Here is a 19,026-nt window from a genome sequence, read left to right as displayed (position 1 = left end):
AGAGCACCACCCATGGCACTGGGGAAGTTCCAGGGGTAGTGAAGTAGTGCAGTGGGGTTTCTCCTCTCTGAGTCTCTATTCTCTTCCTACCTCCCTCTAAACACACACACACACACACACACACACACACACACACACACACACCTAAAAAAAAACTGGGCCTGGAATTCCTTTCCTTGGTATTTTAGTGCTTATGTGAGGCCCTGAGTCTATTCCCAAATACAATACAAATAGTAATAATGATAAGAATAATAATATGGTGATCAATTTTAAGAAAGCTGGAGAAGTTAGGCAGATGACCTAGCCAATGTGTCACAGAACCTCACCTCCCTAGACCCCTGCCCCACTAGGGAGAGATATAGACAGGCTGGGTGTATGGATCCACCTGCCAACACGCATGTCCAGTGGAGAAACTATAGAAGCCAGACCTTCCACCTTCTGCACCCCACAAAGAATTTTGATCCATACACCCAGAGAGGGAGCAATGTTAGGGGAAGATGACCAGAGGGCTCTGTACTCCAATTCCATCAGGACCCAGGGAGAAAAAAGGGAAAAAGGAAGGACATTTGGAAGTAGTAACAGGTGTAGTTGTGACTTAGAAAGGAAGAGAAGGCAGGGCCATAGAAAAATGGGGCAAACATATAAAGATAGATGACAGATAGACAGACAGACAGTTATAGAAGTAATAGTCAACCCATATCTGTGACCTTGGGAGAACTACTGCAATTTCCAATGGAGGGAATGGGGACACAGAACTCTGGTGGTAGCAACAGTATGGAATTGTACCCGTTATAATTTTTTAAATCACTAATAATGAAAAAGAAAGCTGGGGAAGTCTCACAATGTAGGTGCTATGATATCAGGATATGAAGACGCCATTGAAGAGATTTGGTAACAGCAAGGGTGTGGCCTCGGATGGGAGGCTAAGTCAGCCCTGTGCCCCTGTAACTTACGTGTATGTTCTCGCTGTGTTCAAAGCACCATCCTTTCTCTCTCTGTGGTCCCCTTGGAGGAAGCCTGGGTGAGAGGGACAGCACAGATGCAGGGGGTCAGACCCAGTCTGGGACCTGCAGTGAGATTACCTGGACACAAGTCATCTGTATGGACAGACAAGAACAAAAATGGAGTTGGACCCGTGGTTCAAACTGTATTGATCTTACATACAAATTACACCAATCAACAAAGAACTGGTATTCATGTACATGTATGTAAAGTCTTTACTCTGGAGAGAGACTGCCACTCCTGAAAAATCTAAAATGGACTGTTCCATGTCTATTAATATTCTTTCCCCCCCTTTATTGGGGGGGGATTAATGGTTTACAGGTAAAATACAGTAGTTTGTACATGTGTAACATTTCTCAGTTTTCCACATAACAATTCCACCCCCACAAGGTCCTCCTCTGCCATCATTTTCCAGGACCTGGACCTCCCCCCACCCCAGACTCTTTCACACTGGTGCAATACACCCATGACTGTTCCTATTTTAACCTAACCCATCCATGACTGGTTTTATGGTGTAGAAATGCCAAATGCTACATAAATAAATAAATAGCCATAGGGTAGGTCCACTTGTAGCCTTCTGAGAGTTCTCCAGACTGCTCTCCACAGGGGCTGAACCCACAGACATTCCCACCTTGGATGGAGCCTGAAGGAATCCTGTGAAGTGAGATAAGGCAGAAGAGAATGATGAATATGGGATAATCTCACTCATGGACAGAAGTTAAAAAATAACAAAAAGGGAAACACAAAGCAGAACTTGGACTGGGTTTGGTGAATTGCACCAAAGTAAAGGACTCTGGAGGGTGAGGACTTTCAGGTCCTAGTGCCTGATGGAGGAGGAGGAGGACCTAGGCTGGGGGAAAAGAGTGTTTTGCAGAAAACTGAGAAATATTACACATGTATCGACAACTGTACTTACTGTAAACCATTAACCTCCCCCACTAAAAAAGGGGGCAGGTGGTGGCACACTTGATTGCATGCAAACATGTTACAGTGCACAAGGAACCAAGTTCAAGTCCCTGCCTCTGCAGGGGAAAGCTTCAGCAGTGGAGAAGCAGTATTGCAGGTGTCTCTCTTCCTCTTTTCCTTCTCTCTTTCCCTCCCCTCTCCTCTTCACTTCTCTGTACTATCCAAACAGCAAACAAACAAGGAACTTGCAAGACAGTGCACCTGGGAGGGCATAGCAGCCAGGTTTACAGCCCTGGTATGATATGGGAGCACCATGGCATTGTGGGAAGAAGCTTTGGTGGCTGGATGTCTCTCAGTAAAATTCAGACTGGAAGATTGAAGTCCTAACTACCAAAAAGAAAAAAATCTATGAATAATCATAGACCTGGAACACCTGAAGACCCAGGTTCAATTCCCAGCACTGCTACAGTGCTGAACAGAGCACTCTCTCTCTCTCTCTTCTCATAAAATCAAATCTTAAAAATATATAATAGTTTGAGCCCCCGGCTCCCCACCTGCAGGGGAGTCACTTCACAAGTGGTGAAGCAGGTCTGCAGGTGTCTGTCTTTCTCTCCTCCTCCTCCTCTCTCCATTTCTCTCTGTCCTATCCAACAACAATGTCATCAATAACAATGATAATAATAACCATAACAATGATAAAACAACAAGGGCAACAAAAGGGAAAAAACAGCCTCCAGGAGCAGTGGGTTTGTAGTGCAGGCACTGAGCCCCAGTGATAACCCTGGAGGCAATATATATATAATTTTTTAAACAGTCAGAAAGCAGGAGGGTAGGGGACAAAACTCAGCCAGTTTCCTGATTTTTGTCAATAAAATTTTACTGGAACACAAGCACACAGCAGTGTGTAGTATCCTTCCAGGCTCCTTGTGGACTTCCACAGCAAAGTTGAGCAGTTGCCATGGAGACCCCAAGGATTGCAAAAACATGAAATATTTGCTGTATGGACCTTGACACAAACTATTTGCTGACTCCTATAGAAAAGGGTGACAAGCTGAGGATTGACTTTGTGAGCTCCGAGCCTTCGGCATGAAAGTCTGCCTAACCATTATGCTGTCTCCCCAGACCAGTTATGAATCTTTTAATGATGTATGGAAACAGTTGGCTTGGGGCTAGGTGGTGGTGCACCTGGTTGAGTGCACATGCTGTACTGTGCAAGGACCTGGGTTCAAGGCCCCAGTCCCCACCTGCAGGGAGAAACCTTTGTGAGTGGTGATAAAATAAAAGTAATACCAAAAAGAAAGAAAGAAAGAAAAGAAAAGAAAACAAAAGAAAAGAAAAGGGTGACAAGGGGGCCAGGCAGTGGCACACCTGGTTAAGAGCACACATAGCACTAAGCGCAAGGACCTGCACAAGTATTGGGTTCAAGCCCCCAGTTGCCACCTGCAGGGGGTCACTTCACAAGCGGTGAAGCAGTTCTGCAGGTGTCTATCTTTCTCTCTCCCTCTATCTCCCCCTCCTCTCTCAATTTTTCTCTGTCCTGTCCAGTAAAAAAAATAAACTAAAAAAATGGTTGTAGGAACAGTGGGTTCAAGCCCCCAGCTCCCCACCTGCAGGGGCAGTGAGGCAGGTCTACAGGTGTTTGTCTTTCTCTCCCCTCCTCTCTTGATCTCTCTCTGTGTGTCTTATCCAACAACAACAGCAATGGCTACAATAACAACGACAAAGGCAACAACAAGGGCAACAAAATAGGAAAAATGGCCCCCAGGAGCAGTAGATTTATAGTGCAGGCACCGAGTTCCAGTGATAACCCTGAAGGCAAAAAGAAAAAAAGAAAGAGAAAGAGAAAAAGAAAGAAGACGGTGACTAAAACTTTGAGAGTAGTATAGCTAGCCAGCTGGTATTTTGAAAGGAAGCCATCTAGTTATTTTTTTTTCTCAGTATACAAGTAGCCGCTTATAACAACAATGCAGGCTTACAAGTCTATCTCATGGTAGAACAACATGCAGGCTTACAAGTCTATCTCATGGTATAGATGAAAGTGCCTCTCTGCCACATATTGATGGTGAGATCTTGATCAATCCTTAAACAACTATGATGATGAAATACTTATGTGACCTAGGAACTTAGGCAAAATGACTAAAAGGTTCCCATTTCTTCTCTCTCAACAAAGGGGTCACAGTAGCATCTGCCTCGTAGGAATGGGGAAGCCACTTAGATGAGCTAGTAGCTGTCAGGAGCACAGCACCTAAGTGTTGTGTTATCATCACCCAGCTAGTGTAACATTGTCTCTGCCGGGCACCTGTCTATTCTGACATAAAACGGCACAGCAGCAGGAGTGGAAGTAACTGTCTCTCCTCTACTTGAAATAATCCACAAGTAATTGTGCTTTTTTCTTCTTCTTCTCAGATTGATTTATATTTTTTAACAATGTTTTTTCACAACCCGGATTCAAGCCCCAGGTCCCTCTGCAGAGGAAAAACTTCCTAAGTGGTAAAATAGGGCTACAGGGGTCTCTGTCTTTTCCCCTCTCTATCTTCCCAGCCCCTCTCAATTTCTTTGTCTCTATGCAATAATAAATAAAATATTTTTAAATCATATTTTTATGAGAGTGAGGACTTCCAGGTCTGATATATGAGGCTCTAAAACTGGAACTAGTTTTGTGCTCTAATGCAAAACTAACACTTTGGCCTCTGACCACCTCCTTTTTCTCTTTTTTTCCCTCCTTGCATCCCTCACAAGAGCACTGTTCAGTTCTGGCTGATGGTGACCTAGGGGATTGAACCTGGGACCTCAGAGCCTCAGGCACAAGAGTCTTTTATTTATTTATTTATTTATTTATTTTGCCTCCAGGGTTATCGCTGGAGCTCATTGCCTGCATTATGAATCTAGTGCTCCTAGCTGTCATCTTTTTTCCATTGTTTTTTGTTGTTGTTACTGTTATTGTAGTTGTTGGATAGGAAAGAGTAATGGAGAGAGAAGGAGAAGACAGAGAGGGGGAGAGAAAGACAGACACCTGCAGACCTGCTTCACCACCTGTGAAGCAGTCCCCTGGAGGTGGGGAGCTGGGGGCTCGAACCAGGAACCTTGTGCTGGTCCTTGGGCTTTTTACCATGTGCACTTAACCTGGTGTGCTACCACCCAGCCCAGCACAAGAGTCTTTTTGTGGAACCATTATGCAATCTCCCAAGCATGCCAATACCCCACACACACACCTTCTTTCTCTTGCTGCTGGTGCCTCTGTGCAACTGTCCTACTCTCATCATACTTTGCTTCTTTCCCCATCAGGTCAGAAGGGGGAAGAGCCAAAAGACAGAAGGCAAGACACAGTGGCATTGCTCCACCACTCATGAACCCCCCTTTCCTCCCCCATTGTGCTTCCATGAGGTGCTGAGGGGGCTCAAACTCAGGTCCTTGTACATCCTACCAGGTGAGCCACCTCAAATTATCATCTTATTTCTTTTGTCCTTTCAGAGCTAATTGGTTTTTGTTTATTTGTCTGGGTTTTTTTTGTTTGTTTGTTTGTTTGTTTTGCCTCCCCGGTTATCGCTGGGGTTCGGTGCTGGCACTACAAATCCTCTGCTCCTGGTGGCCGTTTTTTCCATTTTATTAGATAGGACAGCCAGAAATTTATAGAGTAGGGGGAGACAGAGAGGGAGAGAGAAAGACACCTGCAGACCTGCTTCACCATTTGTGAAGCGTCCCCACTGCAGGTGGAGAGCAGAGGATTGAACCCAGATCCTTATGCAGGTCCTTGTGCTTAGTACTATGTGTGCTTAACCAGGTGTGCCACTGCCCAGCACCTCAGAGCTAGTCTTTAATGTTTGCTTTCAACCAAATGTAGGTGGTGAGGAGAGATGGCAATGCTTGGAGTATTCCCTAAGGTGACACAGCCCTGCATCCTAGCAGAGTGGCAGTCTATACTTAGAATCTGGTTCTCCAAACACACATTTGACTGTGGCCCAGCCCAATCCCTCTGCCTTCCAATATGCCTTGTCCAGCTCTGACCCTTCCTCCAACATTTATTTTGTCTTCTTACTCTTGACATTTCCTTCATTTCATTCTCCCATATTGGAACACCTTTCCCCTGCCATTTTTCTTTAAGAAAAAAAATAAAAGAATTTGTTATTGGACAGAGAGAAATAGAGAGGGAAAGGGAGATAGAGAGGGAGAAAAGGAGCAGTGAAGCAGGTCTGAAAGTGTCTGTCTTTCTCTCCCCGCCGTCTTTCCCTCCTCCATTTCTCTCTGTTCTATCTAACAACAACGACATCAATAACAACAGTAATAACTACTACAACAATGAAAAAACAAGAACAAAAAGGAAAAATAAAATATTTTTTAAAAAGCTACTATGGTGGACATAGAGAGGTTGTTACCAGGATTGTGTGATCTATATGATAAAGCAAAGAAGTAGCTATCTATCTCTTATCTGATACTCTCTCAAAGGAAAGTTTGGAGCCTAAGAGTTCTGAGAGTACCAATAAATTATGAGATTAAGTGTTGGCATATTACTGCTGATTCACCATGGGCAATAAGTCATTTCAGAAAGTTTAAACTTGCCAAATTGCTCTTGAAGTGATTTCTGGATTAATCTGAGCAGGTCAAGAGACAACATGGAAGAAATTCTCCATCTCAACAGCTCTGCCGTGAGGATGTGGTGGGGGCACATTCACAGACAATGGTCACAAAGACACAACACCTTTCAGGTTCAAGAGTAGCTCCCACCCTTTTTTATCCTACATTATATGTTAAGAGACACGTTTATAATTATAAACTTCAAGGGCAGGGGGTAGATAGTATTATGGTTATGCAAAGAGGCTCTCATGCCTGTGGCTCCAAAGTCACAGGTTCATTTCCCCCCACCCCACCTACCACCATAAGACAGAGCTGAGCAGTGCTCTGGTAAGAAAAGGAAAGAATAATTATAAACCTCTACTACCTAGCCCTGCTATCCCGTTCCAGTAGTGAAATGCAAAGGCCAAGAACAGGAAATTGAATGGGTTTTGTCACTGTTTTAATTGATTTTTATTTATTTATTTTTATTGCACCAGGGTTATGAATGGTGCTGGATGCCTACATAATGTATCCACTGCTCCCAATGGCCATTTTTTTCCCTTCCTCTTTACTTGTTATTTGACAAGACAGAGAGAAATCAATAGGTGAGGGGGAAATAGCAGGGGAGAAGAAGAGAGAAACCTACAGTTCTACTTCACTATCCCCTCCACCCACACCATGGTAGATGGGGAGCTGGGGGGCTTGAATCTGGGTCTTTGCACATGGTAGCACGTGCACCACTGCCCAGTCCCTCACCCCTGAAATCTTTAGACACACACACACACACAGATCAAAGTAGCTTGTTGGAGAGAAAGCACAAAGCAGTAAAAATTTTAGATGAATCAAATTGTGGCATTGCCCCAAGAGATAGGCATTTATCACAGTTACATCCAAATAGACAGTTTTATTAGCATTCTTAGGATGGTTAAAACATACTTAGAAATGGAGACCTTTTCAGCTCCATTTATCCAAGGGGACTTTTTAGGCATTCTGCCACTTGCTCTTCATTTATAGACAAAAAAAAAGAATGTTTTGCCAGAGAGGGAATAAAGACAGTGAACTCGTTCCTGGATGTCTTGACAGACCCTGTGACAGAAAGGAGTTTAGAGCTTCATTCAAATGTGGGGGTTGGGGGAAACAACCACCAGTGCCCGTTTGAGAATATACCTCCAGTGGAGCCAGGTGGTGGCATACCTGGTTGAGCACACATATTAAAAAATGCAAGGACCCAGGTTCAAGCCCCCAGTCCCCCACCTGCAGGAGGAAAGCTTTGTGAGTGGTAAAGCACAGCTACAGGGTTTCTCTACCTCTCTACCTCCCCCTTCTCCACTTCCAGCTATCACTATCCAATAAATAAAAATAATAATAATAATAATTAATAATAGACTTTGGTAAAATGACTTATTTCTCAGTTAAGTCTGACCTAGTGTTAAAAACACAATCTGGGGAGTCAGGCAGTAGTGCAGTGGGTTAAGTGCACATGGCGCAAAGTGCAAAGACCAGCATGATGATCCTGATTTGAGCCCCCAGGTCCCCACCTGCAGGGGGGTCGCTTCACAGGCAGTGAAGCAGGTCTTCAGGTGTCTATCTTTCTCGCCCCCTTTTGATTTCTCTGTCCTATCCAACAACAACAGCAATGACAACAATAAGGGTAACAACAAGGGCAACAAAATGGGAAAAATGGCCTCCAGGAGCAGTGGATTCATAATGCAGGCACCAAGCCCCAACAATAACCCTGGAGGCAAAAAAAAAATTTTTTTAATGAAACACAATCTGGGGGCCAGGTGGTGGCATACCTGGTTGAGCACCATGTTACAGGGTGCAAGGACCCAGGTTTGAGCTCCCAGATGCCCACCTGCAGGGGGAAAGCCTCACAAATGGTGAAGCAGTGCTATAGGTGTCTCTGTCTCTCTTCTTCTCTATCATCCCCTTCCCTCTCAATTTCTGAGTGTCTATATCCAACAAATAAAGATAAAAAATTAAAAATCTGAAGAAAAAGAAACACAATCTGTTGGGCTGGGGAGATAGCCTAATGATTCTGCAAAAGACTTCCATGCCTGAAGCTCTGAGCTGCCAATTCAATTCTTAGCACCACCATAAGCCAGAGTTGAGCAGGGCTCTGATCTCTCCATCTCTTTCATTAAAATAAAGAAATATTGGGTGGTGGCACACCTGGTTGAGCACATATGTTATAGTGTGCAAGGACCCAGATTCAAGACTCTAGTCTCCCATCTTCTGGGGGAAAGCTTCACATGTGGTGAAGCAGAGCTGCAGGTCTCCCCTCTTTATCTCCCCCTTTCCTTCAACTTCTGGCTGTCTCTATCCAATAAATAAATAAAGTTAATAAAAACTTTAAAAAAACTATCAAAAAAGACAAAGAATTCCAGTTTGGACTGCATCTGGTAACATGCTCTGTGTTAGCTCAGCCCTCCTCCCTGCCAAGCTACTATAGGGCAGCCCAGGCCCTACGTGTCCCCTTACACCCCGTCCTACACACTGTCTCCAGTGAGCCCAGGTTTCAGCAGGAACGAGTCAGTGTCACACAACTTAGAGGGTCCCTCTGCTTTCCCATGCAGCAAGCTTGGGCTTTAGACACGGTCCATCTCGAACCCGGTCTCACTGTGTTTTCCACAGACGCATTGTGCAAGGTGCAGCGATGACTCTGTGTTTCACAATGCTGCCCCCCAGTTGGCTGGCAGGCCCTGCTTTGCCTCCTCTTTGCAAGCTTGCCTGGGCTTGAAGCTCTAGCCTCAGCACCCCGAGGACCCTGGGGTCTCCTGGAAGATGTAGCCATGGCCACTGTATCCCAGCTGGGTTCAGCTGGGACAGAGGTCGGGCAGCCAGGAGCTTCGGGTGCATGGCCTGTGAAAGAAGCTGAGCTACAGCCACTTTCTGAATGATTATGCAATGAGGTTCCCGGGCAAAGCTTCTGCAATGAGCAGGTTGTTGAAAAAAGCAAAGCTATAAATTAGGGCTGTGATAATGTTAGCTGTCAGTGAGAGCTGACACGTGCAGGGCGTGGGCTTCTGTATCACAGAGTGTGCTGCCTCGTGTTCTAGAAAGATGGGGGGAGGTGCACATGGTTGAGCGCACATGTTACAGTGTGCAAGGACCCAGGTTTGAGCCTCTGGTCCCCACCTACAGGGAGAAAGCTTCATAAGTGGTGAAACAGGGCTGCAGGTGTCTTTCTCTCTCTCTCTCTCTCTCCCTTCCTCTCAATTTCTGGCTATCTCTATCCAATAATAAAGGTAATAAAAATTTTTTAAAAAGAAAGTTATGTGTTGAACATAAAGTATTCTGGGAGAGCCACAAACTAGTAGAACATAATTATATAATATATAACTATAATTTCTTCATATATATATATGTATATATATATATATATATATGAAGAAATTCTGCCACTTAATAGCAAGAAAGGATAAATGACCTAATTTGAAAAATGGGTAAAATACTTAGAAACTTCAACAAGAGAAGGTGTTCAGAAGGGGATGGATGGTAGCATATCTGGTTAAGCACACATAGTATTAAGTGCAGTGACCACACAGGTTCGAGCCCCTGGCTACCCCACCTGCAGGGGGGGATGCTTCACAATTGGTGAAGCAGATCTCTCTTCACCTCTCTATCTTCCCTTCCTCACTCAATTTCTCTCTGTCATATCTAATAAAATGGAAAAAATGGCTAACAGGAGCAGTGTATTTGTAGTGCTGGCACTGAGCCTCAGTGATAACCCTGGAGGTGAAGAAAAAGGAGGAGGAGGAGGAGGAGGAAGAGGAAAGGCAGACTGGGGAAATAGCTCAGTCTGTTAGTGCACAAGACTTACATGCTTGAGACCTCAGAGAAAATAGGTTCAAATCCTGGCATCATCTTATATAAAGTCAAGGGGTGTTCTGGCTTCTCTTTCATTATCATTATTTATTTAAAAAATTTATATGCAAAATCCAGCCAGCACTTGTGAGGACCATGAGACCCAGTAGAGGGACCCAGGAAGTAGCATAATGGATAAACTCTTGTTCTCTCAAGCATGAAGTTCATAAGTTCAATTCCCAGTATCACATGTACACAAGTGATACTCTGGTTTTCTCTCCCCACCCCCGCCCATTATGTAATCAAATTATTTTTAAAAAATACTCAATAGATAAGCTAAAATGAGAAAGATAAAAATTCCAAACATTGGGGCTGTACAACACCTGGAACCATGGTTACTGGGGTTGAGGGTGGGCTAAACAGAAAACCGCTTGGCAGTTTCTTAAACAAAAAACAAAACAAAACAAAGTAAGCACTCTAAGTATGCAATGACCTAGCAGCTTCATCCCCAGGTCTCACCTCAGGTCACAGGAAAATGTGTGGCCAGAGAACCTGCCAGATGTTCATAGCAACTTTCCCTCGTGATAACCCTAATATTCTCTTTTTTTTTTTAAGTTTTCTTAAACTTTATTTGATAGAACAGAGAGAAATTGAGAGGGAAGAAGAGGTAGAGAAGGAGAGAGAGAGAGAGAGAGACACAGACACCTGCAGCCCTGCTTCACAGCTTGAAGAGTCCCCCTCTAGTTGGGTACTGAGGGCTTGAACCTGGACCTTGTGCATGATAATATGTGCACTTAACCAGGGGTGCCACTCCCCACCCACACACACATACACTCACTATTCTCCTTAACTCTGAACGTAAGAACAACACAAGAGGAGATAATCAAATTGGAGCATGTTCACACCAAGGCCACACACCACTGATGTACACAACATGGATGAGTCTCTAATAAAATACCAGCGCTGAATGAAAAAGACATACCAAGAGTGCACACCAGCGTATTTCTGCTCTGGGGCAGGATAACTAACCCATCTGCCACAGACATCAGATTGAGTGACAGCTCCCGGGGAAGGGGTGGGGAAGAGAGGTGAGGGTGTATGTAAGAATGGATGTAACACAAGGAAGCTTTTGAGGTGTGTGTGTCTTAAGTCTTCTATTTATTGTACATTAGCTCAGCTGGTTGAATAGTCCATTTAAGTCCTGACTATTTTGTGATGTGAACTTTAAGGTGACAAGAGCTACAGAGAAAGATTAGAGAGGACTCTAAACTCCAATTCCATCATGACCTGAAGAGAGAAGAAAAAAGGACTTTCAGCAGAACAAACAGGTGTAGGTATAACTTAGAAAGAGAAGGCAGGACTATAGAAAAATGCACAAGTAAATACATATATAGATAGTTATAGAAATAACAGTCAACCCATATCTGTGACCCTGTGAGAGCTACTGCAGTTTCCACTGGAGGGAATAGGAACACAGAACTCTGGTGGTGGGAACACTGTGGGATTATACCTATTATCTCATAATTTTATAAATCAATATTAAAGCATTACAATTATATTTATTTATTTATTTATTTATTTATTTATTTATTTGCCTTCAGGTTTATTGCTGGGGCTTGGAGCCTGCACCACAAAGCCACTGCTCCTGAAGGCCATTTTTCCCATTTTGTTACCCTTGTTGTTGTTATTGTTGCCATTTCTATTGTTGGATAGGACAGAAAAATTGAGAGAGGAGGGGAAAACAGAGGGGGAGACAAAGACAGACACCTGCATACCTGCTTCACAGCTTGTGAAGCAACCCCTCCTGCAGATGTGGAGCCAGGTGCCTGAACTAGGATCCTTGTGCTGGTCCTTGTGCTTTGCTCCATGTGCGCCTAACCCACTGTGCTGCCACATGGCCCCCAGTTTTTCTTTTGAAAATAGAAAATAAGTAAAGAGCTAAGTAACAGGGTTTTCTGAGATAGCCAGAAAGAGGCCACTGCCTTTGTCTGTACAACACTGTGAAAGCTAAGTTCCATGTTTCACAGTCTGCCTAAGAGGCACTGGGAAAAGACCTTGATCACCAGGACTCCATGTCAAGATGGCTGCCTCACTGGAAACGCACCAGCACAGAAGAGCAGAGATGCCTCAAGCATTAGATGGCTCCGTGCTGGGGGGTGGGTGTGCCAAGAAAATGCAGATGGACGTGAAGTCAGATTGCCATGGTTGGGGTAGGGGTTCCCACCTAGGTGGATTCTTTGGGGGGCCTGGATTCTCTGGGGAGGATGGCCCAGGTAAAGACACTTGTTTTTTATGACCTTAAAATTAAGCTGGGGAGGGGGTGGGAGGGTGCACATAGGCTGATGCAAAGAGATTTCCATGCCTGATGCTCTGGGGTTCCAGGTTCAATGCCCTGCACCACCATCAGCCAGTTATGAGCAGTGTTCTTGCTCAATCTCTCTCTCTCATTAAAACAAACAAGACACACAAAAACAAAAATTGTAAGGGCTTCTGCTGCCCCCAAATTAAGAATTCCCTCCCATCTTTCTGTTTTTCTTTTTAAAAAATATTTATTTATTTATTCCCTTTGTTGCCCTTGTTTTTTATTGTTGTAGTTATTCTTGTAGTTGCTACTGATGTCATCGGTGTTGGATAGGACAGACAAAGAAATGGAGAGAGGAAGGGAAAACAGAGGGGAAGAGAAAGATAGACACCTGCAGACCTACTTCACTGTTTGTGAAGTGACTCCCCTGCAGGTGGGGACCTGGGGGCTTGAACTGGGATCCTCACCCCGGTCCTTGCACTTTGGGCCACGTGCGTTTAACCCACTGCACTACCACCCAACTCCCCTATCTTTCTTTTTAAAAAAATAATCATTTAATATGAGAAAGAAAGGGAGAGAGAAAAAGTTAGTTCAGGGACTGGATGGTGGCACATCTGGTTGAATGCACATGCTACAATGTGCAAGGACCTAGGTTCAAGGCCCCAGTCCCCACCCACAGGGAGAAAGCTTCATGAGTGGTAAAGTAGGGCTGCAGGTCTCTCTCTCTCTCTCTCTCTCTCTCTATATATATATATATATATATATATATATATGTTTCCCCCACCCTCTTGATTTCTGGCTGTCTCTGTGAGAGAGAGGGACTAGAACACTGCTCATTTCTGCCTTATGGTGGTGCTGGGGATTAAATCTGGTACCTCAGAGCCTCAGGCATGGAAGTTTTTTCTGTGTAACCATGATGCTATCTCCCAAGCCCTCCCTTCCACCTTTCCATTGCACGTTAGGCTTCCACTTGCACCAGTTCAGATCCCACTTCTAAGAAAATTGCAAATGGAACCCTATAATGTGCATATTCTAGTTCTCATCCTTCTTCATTGACCAAGAGAGAATGGGGCCCACTTGCATGCTAGAAACAGACTCAAGCAGAACAGACCAACACCCCCTGTGCACGGGCCCTGCCTCTCGTTCCGCACATGCTGTGTGTAAACTAGTGATGGAGGACAATGTGTCCCACTATCTGGGGTGAGGGCTTGTGTGCAGCCCATAAGAAGACTCACTGTGAAGCCTCAGATGCCACCCGCTTGATCACTGCATGCACAGCCTCCAATCTTTCCATGCTGCTGATCACACGTGCTAAAATTGAGTCTCCATACACTCAAAGCTTCTAACCAAGTTAGAGCTTTGATTTTTATCCTTGGTTTCTCCTCATCTCATGCTTTCTATGCTTAAGTGCTTCTATAACCTTACTCCCCACTCCTGGCTCATTTCTGCCCAGGATCTGCACCTCTCCTTGAATCCATCCTCAAAGCCTGGCAGCAAGTATCTGCTTCCTATCTCCCTCACTCTAGGTGATGGGCAGGTCAAAGAAGAATGTCCCTATCGCAAGCCCCTTCGAACCTGTTATGTTCATACCCAGATGGTATCTATGTCCAATGTGTAAAGGAGTTAAAGACCACAAGAGCTTCTTCCTAAAGACATGTTTATGGTTCTGAAAGTTAAGTCCCTCACTCTCTTTATAAACTGAAAATATATAATATGTTGAATATATATTTGTGTAAGAATAAAATTAAAATGTTTTTTAATTTATCGGATAGAGAGAAATTGGGAGGGGAATAGGGAATAGAGGGAGAAAGAGAGATGCCTGCTGTGGGGCTGGGTGGTGGAGCCCCTGGGCAAGCACAAGGCCCGGGTTTGAGCTCTTGGTCCCTACCTGCAGTGGGAAACCTTTCCGAAAAGTGTTGCAGGTGTCTCTCTTTCTCTCTCCCTCTCTGTCTCTTCTTCTCATTTCAGTTTCTCTCTACTCAACAAAATGAAAAAAAAATAAAAACATAAAAAGAGACACCTGCAGCACTGCTTCACCACTTGCAAAGCTTCCTCCCTGCAAGTGGGATCAGGGAATTGAACCAGGGGGTTCCTTGCACATGGTAACAAGTGCATTCAACCAAATGCACCACCTGGCCCCGGTTCCCTCAGTCTTTAGAAGATTAATGACTCCATGATGATGTCATGTTAGATAAGGATGGAAAGTGAGTAAAGAATACAAGAAAGGTGTGGTCCAAGAGATGGCACAGTGGATAAAATGTTGGACTTGCAAGCATGAGGTCCAGAGTTCAATCCCCAGCAGCACATGTAGTAGAATAACATCTGGTTCTTTCTCTCCTTCCTCCTATCTTTCTCATAGATAAATAAAATAATTTTTTAAAAAATATAAGAAGCATAGTAGGCAGTCTAACTTGCCTACTATGTGGTGTGCACATGAGAGATCCCGGCAGCTTGTGCATGTCCTCTCAAAAGTCCACCTCCATGATAGCCCCAGGAAAGCAAATAGATCTCATCTCAGAGAGGCAAGCTCATCTGCCTCATGCATCGGTCCTGTCCAAGCAGCACTCGGGAACATGGACATTATTTACTCAGCATTAAGCTCAAGATAGGTATCTCCTCTCACATCACCAAATAACTCACTTCCTAGTTCCCATTTGTGTACATTGTCCCCGGCACGCACATTTGGCACAAAGTGGAAAAAATAAAAGCTTACATCCCCAGTTTGCTCATGAATCATCCTCAGAGGCAGCTGAAAGCAACAGCCTTAAACACTTAAACACTAACTAGGGAGGTTCAGGCGAACCAAAGGAACTTCACTGGGCTTATCTTCTGACTCAGACTGCAGAGCATGTGTGGGGAAGCAATGTTGGCCTGTGTTAAGGAGAGTATACTCGTGTGATAGTTGCTCCACCCCACTGGCATGTGTGCAGTCTTTCCCAAGAACTTGCCTTCGAGAACACTGTGGCCTGAAAAAGGGCAGTATCTTGTTGTGAAAGCCTTCTTTAAACAGAAGAGATATGCAGCCAAGTAAGAGAGAACTTCAGAACACCAGGCAGGTTGTGTGTCACTCAAGAGAAAGGATGCCAGAGACCTACCCCACTAGAGAGCTAGAAACAGGCTGGGGATATGGATCCACCTGCCAACACCCATGTCCAGCAGAGAAGCAATTACAGAAGCTATACCTCCCACCTTCTGCAACCCATAAAGATCTTTGGTCCATACTACCAGAGGGATAAATGATAGGGGAAATAAACCAGAGGGCTCTGCACCTCCACTTCACCAGGACCTGACATGTCTGTCACCAGGAATTTTGTTTTTATACCATCACTGAAAGGGAAGTGAATCTGGAAAACAGCAGAGGAAGTCAGGCACTGTTTCTCTTATCTGAGAGAGAAGAGGAAAAAAGGAAAGATACATGGAAATAGTAGTAGGTATAAGGGTGACTTAGAAAGGAAGTGAAGGCAGGGCTACAGGAAAAAAAGACGAGAAAAAATATATATACATATACACATAAATACAGATAGACAGTTATAGAATCAGCCCATATCTGTGACCTTGGGAGAAATATTCAGTTTTCAATGGAAGGGATGAGGACACAGAATGCTGGTGGTGGTAACTGTATGGGTGTAGACCACTATTATCTTCTAATTTTGTATATTAATATTAAATCACTAATAAAAACTTTTAAAGAGAGAAAGGATGCCCTCTTCTGCTTTATCCAGAGAGGATGAGGGACTTGCCTCTACCCTCCAGGTAGCCTGTAAGCTCTGCTTTGAACAGTATTTGAATGACTTAGATCCTGAGGGTAGACTGGGGAGGCAACAGCAAGTTCATGATAAAAGACTAAACCCTTAAGGTTAAGTTATAAAAGTTGGTTTTTCAAGGGAGATATGATAAAGAAAAAGAAGTCCAGGTGGGGGGGGGCAGGAAGAGATGAGGTCTTACTTTCTTAAAACTATGGTATATCTTACGGATTTCATCAAGAGATAAATATAACTGGACCAAATGACCCAGTCCTCTAAGCCAGTGGTCTCAAGGAAACATGCCTTAAGTCAAACTTGAAACAATCTTATTATTCCTGTCTCAACAAGAAGGTCTCTGATCACAAAAGTACCCCCCCCAGCTCCTCTGAGCAATCTGAAAATAGATTATGTAACAGGAAACATGCCTTACACTGTCTGACATGGGGAATAATCGGGTACTTAACCATTATTGGAAAATAAGTCCTACAAGGTTCTGCTTTTTAAAAAATTCAAAATATTCTTATTTATTTATTATTGGACAGAGACAGTAAGAAACTGAGAGGAGAGGGGGAATCAGAGGGAAAGAGATAGAGAGACACCTACAACCTAGTTTCACCTCTCTGTAGCTCCCCCCACACACCCCCTGCACAGGTGGGGACCAGGGGCTTGAAACTGGGTCCTTGTGTACTGTAATATGTGTCACTGCCTGGCCCCTAAATTTTGTAATCAAATATTTGATTTGAACAACCATTACTATTTTGGAATTAGTCCCTCTCAACTCTTAAGCAGCTCTCTCAGATAACAATAGATTCAATAAATCCACCCTCCACACACACACACGCAAACATTTCTCATCTCCAGCTTACCTTGAGTTTATATCCCACTGGTTTTTTATGGAAACCAGTAACTTTCTATAAAGAGAATGTTTGCATTGCTAGAAAAAGCTCAGCTGAACAAAATACAGCCATCTGACACATGGTCAAATAAGCTTTTCATTAAATTTATGTTTCTAGAATAAGCCTAGAAGTCGTCTGACATGTGTCACTTGACAACTACCTTCTTGCCTGTATCCTTGATAGAGACATCTGTATGTTTAGATGATACAGGGTGTGACAGCGACTCTCGTGGCTACAAACATACCTGTGAAAGAACCCATTTTCACTCACAAAGCCCTCTGACACATAATTACTAGGTGATCTACATTGAATGGACAGGCCTTTTTGATCAACCCTAAAATCACTAGAGCAGACAGAGACCCTGGGTCTCTTTCTACCATACGATGGGTGAGAATGAACTTATCAAGTCTGGCTCAATATGGAAAGTGGTCTTTAGAGCTGAAATATCCCACGCACGCAGGGTTCTTCCTACTCCCTGACCCCCAACCCCTGTTTATTTTGAGGAATACAGAACAATTTTCTGTAGTTTTTTTTTTTTTTTTTAAGAACTAGCAGGCGTGGGTGACTCTAAACAGACAGACGGGAAAATGAATGGTTAAGCCAGCCTCCGGGCACCTAGGCTAGCCCCTCCAATAGGCCCCAATGTACTTTCAGGAGCCCTGCCACTGGCCTAAACTCATCACTGAGAGAGCAGCTCTGGTCTAGAGAAATGCCTCAGAGTCCTCAGGCCCCTCACCTCAGAGTGTACCGAGTGGGAGCACTTTAAGGCATGTTTGCTACTCACTTTTCAGTTTCCTCGTCCTCCGTTTGTGCTTCTGACAAGTCCCCCGCCGCCTCCTTGGGTATTTATAGTCCAAAGATCCTGTTGTTCTGAAACTGTTTCCTCCAATTTCTACAGCAAACACTGGGCTTTCTCCTGGGCGGGGGTGGGGAGGTGGGCAGGGTGGCCTGGATCCTGGATCTCTTGGTCCTGGATCCTAAAGGTTAGTGCTGGGCCAGGCAGAGAGAGATAAGAGAGAGATCAAGAGAGTCCTCTCTGTGGTGTTCGGCCAGTGAAACTGAAAATGTGCTTTTCTTCTCAGGGAAGTGATAAGCTTGCTTCCTCCATTCAACTTCTGCAGAGCCGTGTCTGCATGGGCTTGGGAACCACAGCTCTTCCTACAGCACAGGGAGGACTGATAATGACAACCTGCACACACACCCCTGCAGAGTTGCCTGTTTCATCAGCCGGCTGTTGCCACCGCCTCTGCCAACTCTCCCCTGTACTTCCTCCGCTCAGGCTGGTCACAGGGACTGAACAGCACAGTTCCTCTTGGGGCTTTTTTTTTTTTTTTTTTTCTGATTCCTCTTCCATTTCTACTTCGTGGTTTTAAGCTCAACTGGAGACACCTCCCCCCTTTAGCCTCCCCTCACCCCCAATGCCATGCTGTCCCAGACACCCTACCTGCACCTCCACTTCTTCCAGGTGCTGACAGCTGACTTTCCATCCTTCTTTTCCTTTCCTGAGGTTGATTTCCGGCTGCTAACATCTTTCTGCACTTGTTTCACAACTTCTTCTTGCTTCTTCTGCCTGGAGTTAAAAAAAAAAGTTCAAACCACAAGCCATCGGTGACATTTCAACAGAGCCACCCCTTTGGGAAGTCGTGACAAACAGACATCAGAGGAAAGAGTGAAAGTATCTACCTTCTTATGAATATACTACACACACAGAGCGTTCCGGTCAAAGCCAGCATATTGATTACTGTGACAACCCCCAGCTTCCCCCCCCCCCGCCACGCTTAAAGATGCTGGGTGGTGGCATGCCTTGTTAAGTGCACCT

General features: G+C 44.4%; 1 protein-coding gene across 5 annotated transcripts in view; it reads right to left on the bottom strand.

Moving 5' to 3' along the window:
• IRAG2 (inositol 1,4,5-triphosphate receptor associated 2) overlaps positions 1-18,753 on the bottom strand; it is a 70,434-nt gene extending 51,681 nt beyond the window's left edge. For 3 of the 5 annotated variants that reach the window (XM_060194535.1, XM_060194536.1, XM_060194537.1), the window contains exons 1-2: positions 17,992-18,479; positions 954-1,097 (exon numbers count right to left, since the gene is read on the bottom strand). The gene's annotated coding sequence lies outside the window, so the exon portion shown is untranslated. Of the gene's footprint in view, positions 1-953; positions 1,098-17,991; positions 18,481-18,651 lie in introns of those variants that run through there. The other 2 variants (XM_060194534.1, XM_060194533.1) reach the window with 2 other exon arrangements.
• Positions 18,754-19,026: the final 273 nt, after the last annotated feature.

Source organism: Erinaceus europaeus, chromosome 7 (genome assembly GCF_950295315.1).
Source record: "Erinaceus europaeus chromosome 7, mEriEur2.1, whole genome shotgun sequence".
NCBI classification, from domain to species: domain Eukaryota; kingdom Metazoa; phylum Chordata; class Mammalia; order Eulipotyphla; family Erinaceidae; genus Erinaceus; species Erinaceus europaeus.
The sequence above is the reverse complement of the archived record's forward strand: the minus strand, read 5'-3'. Positions and strand labels throughout refer to the sequence as shown.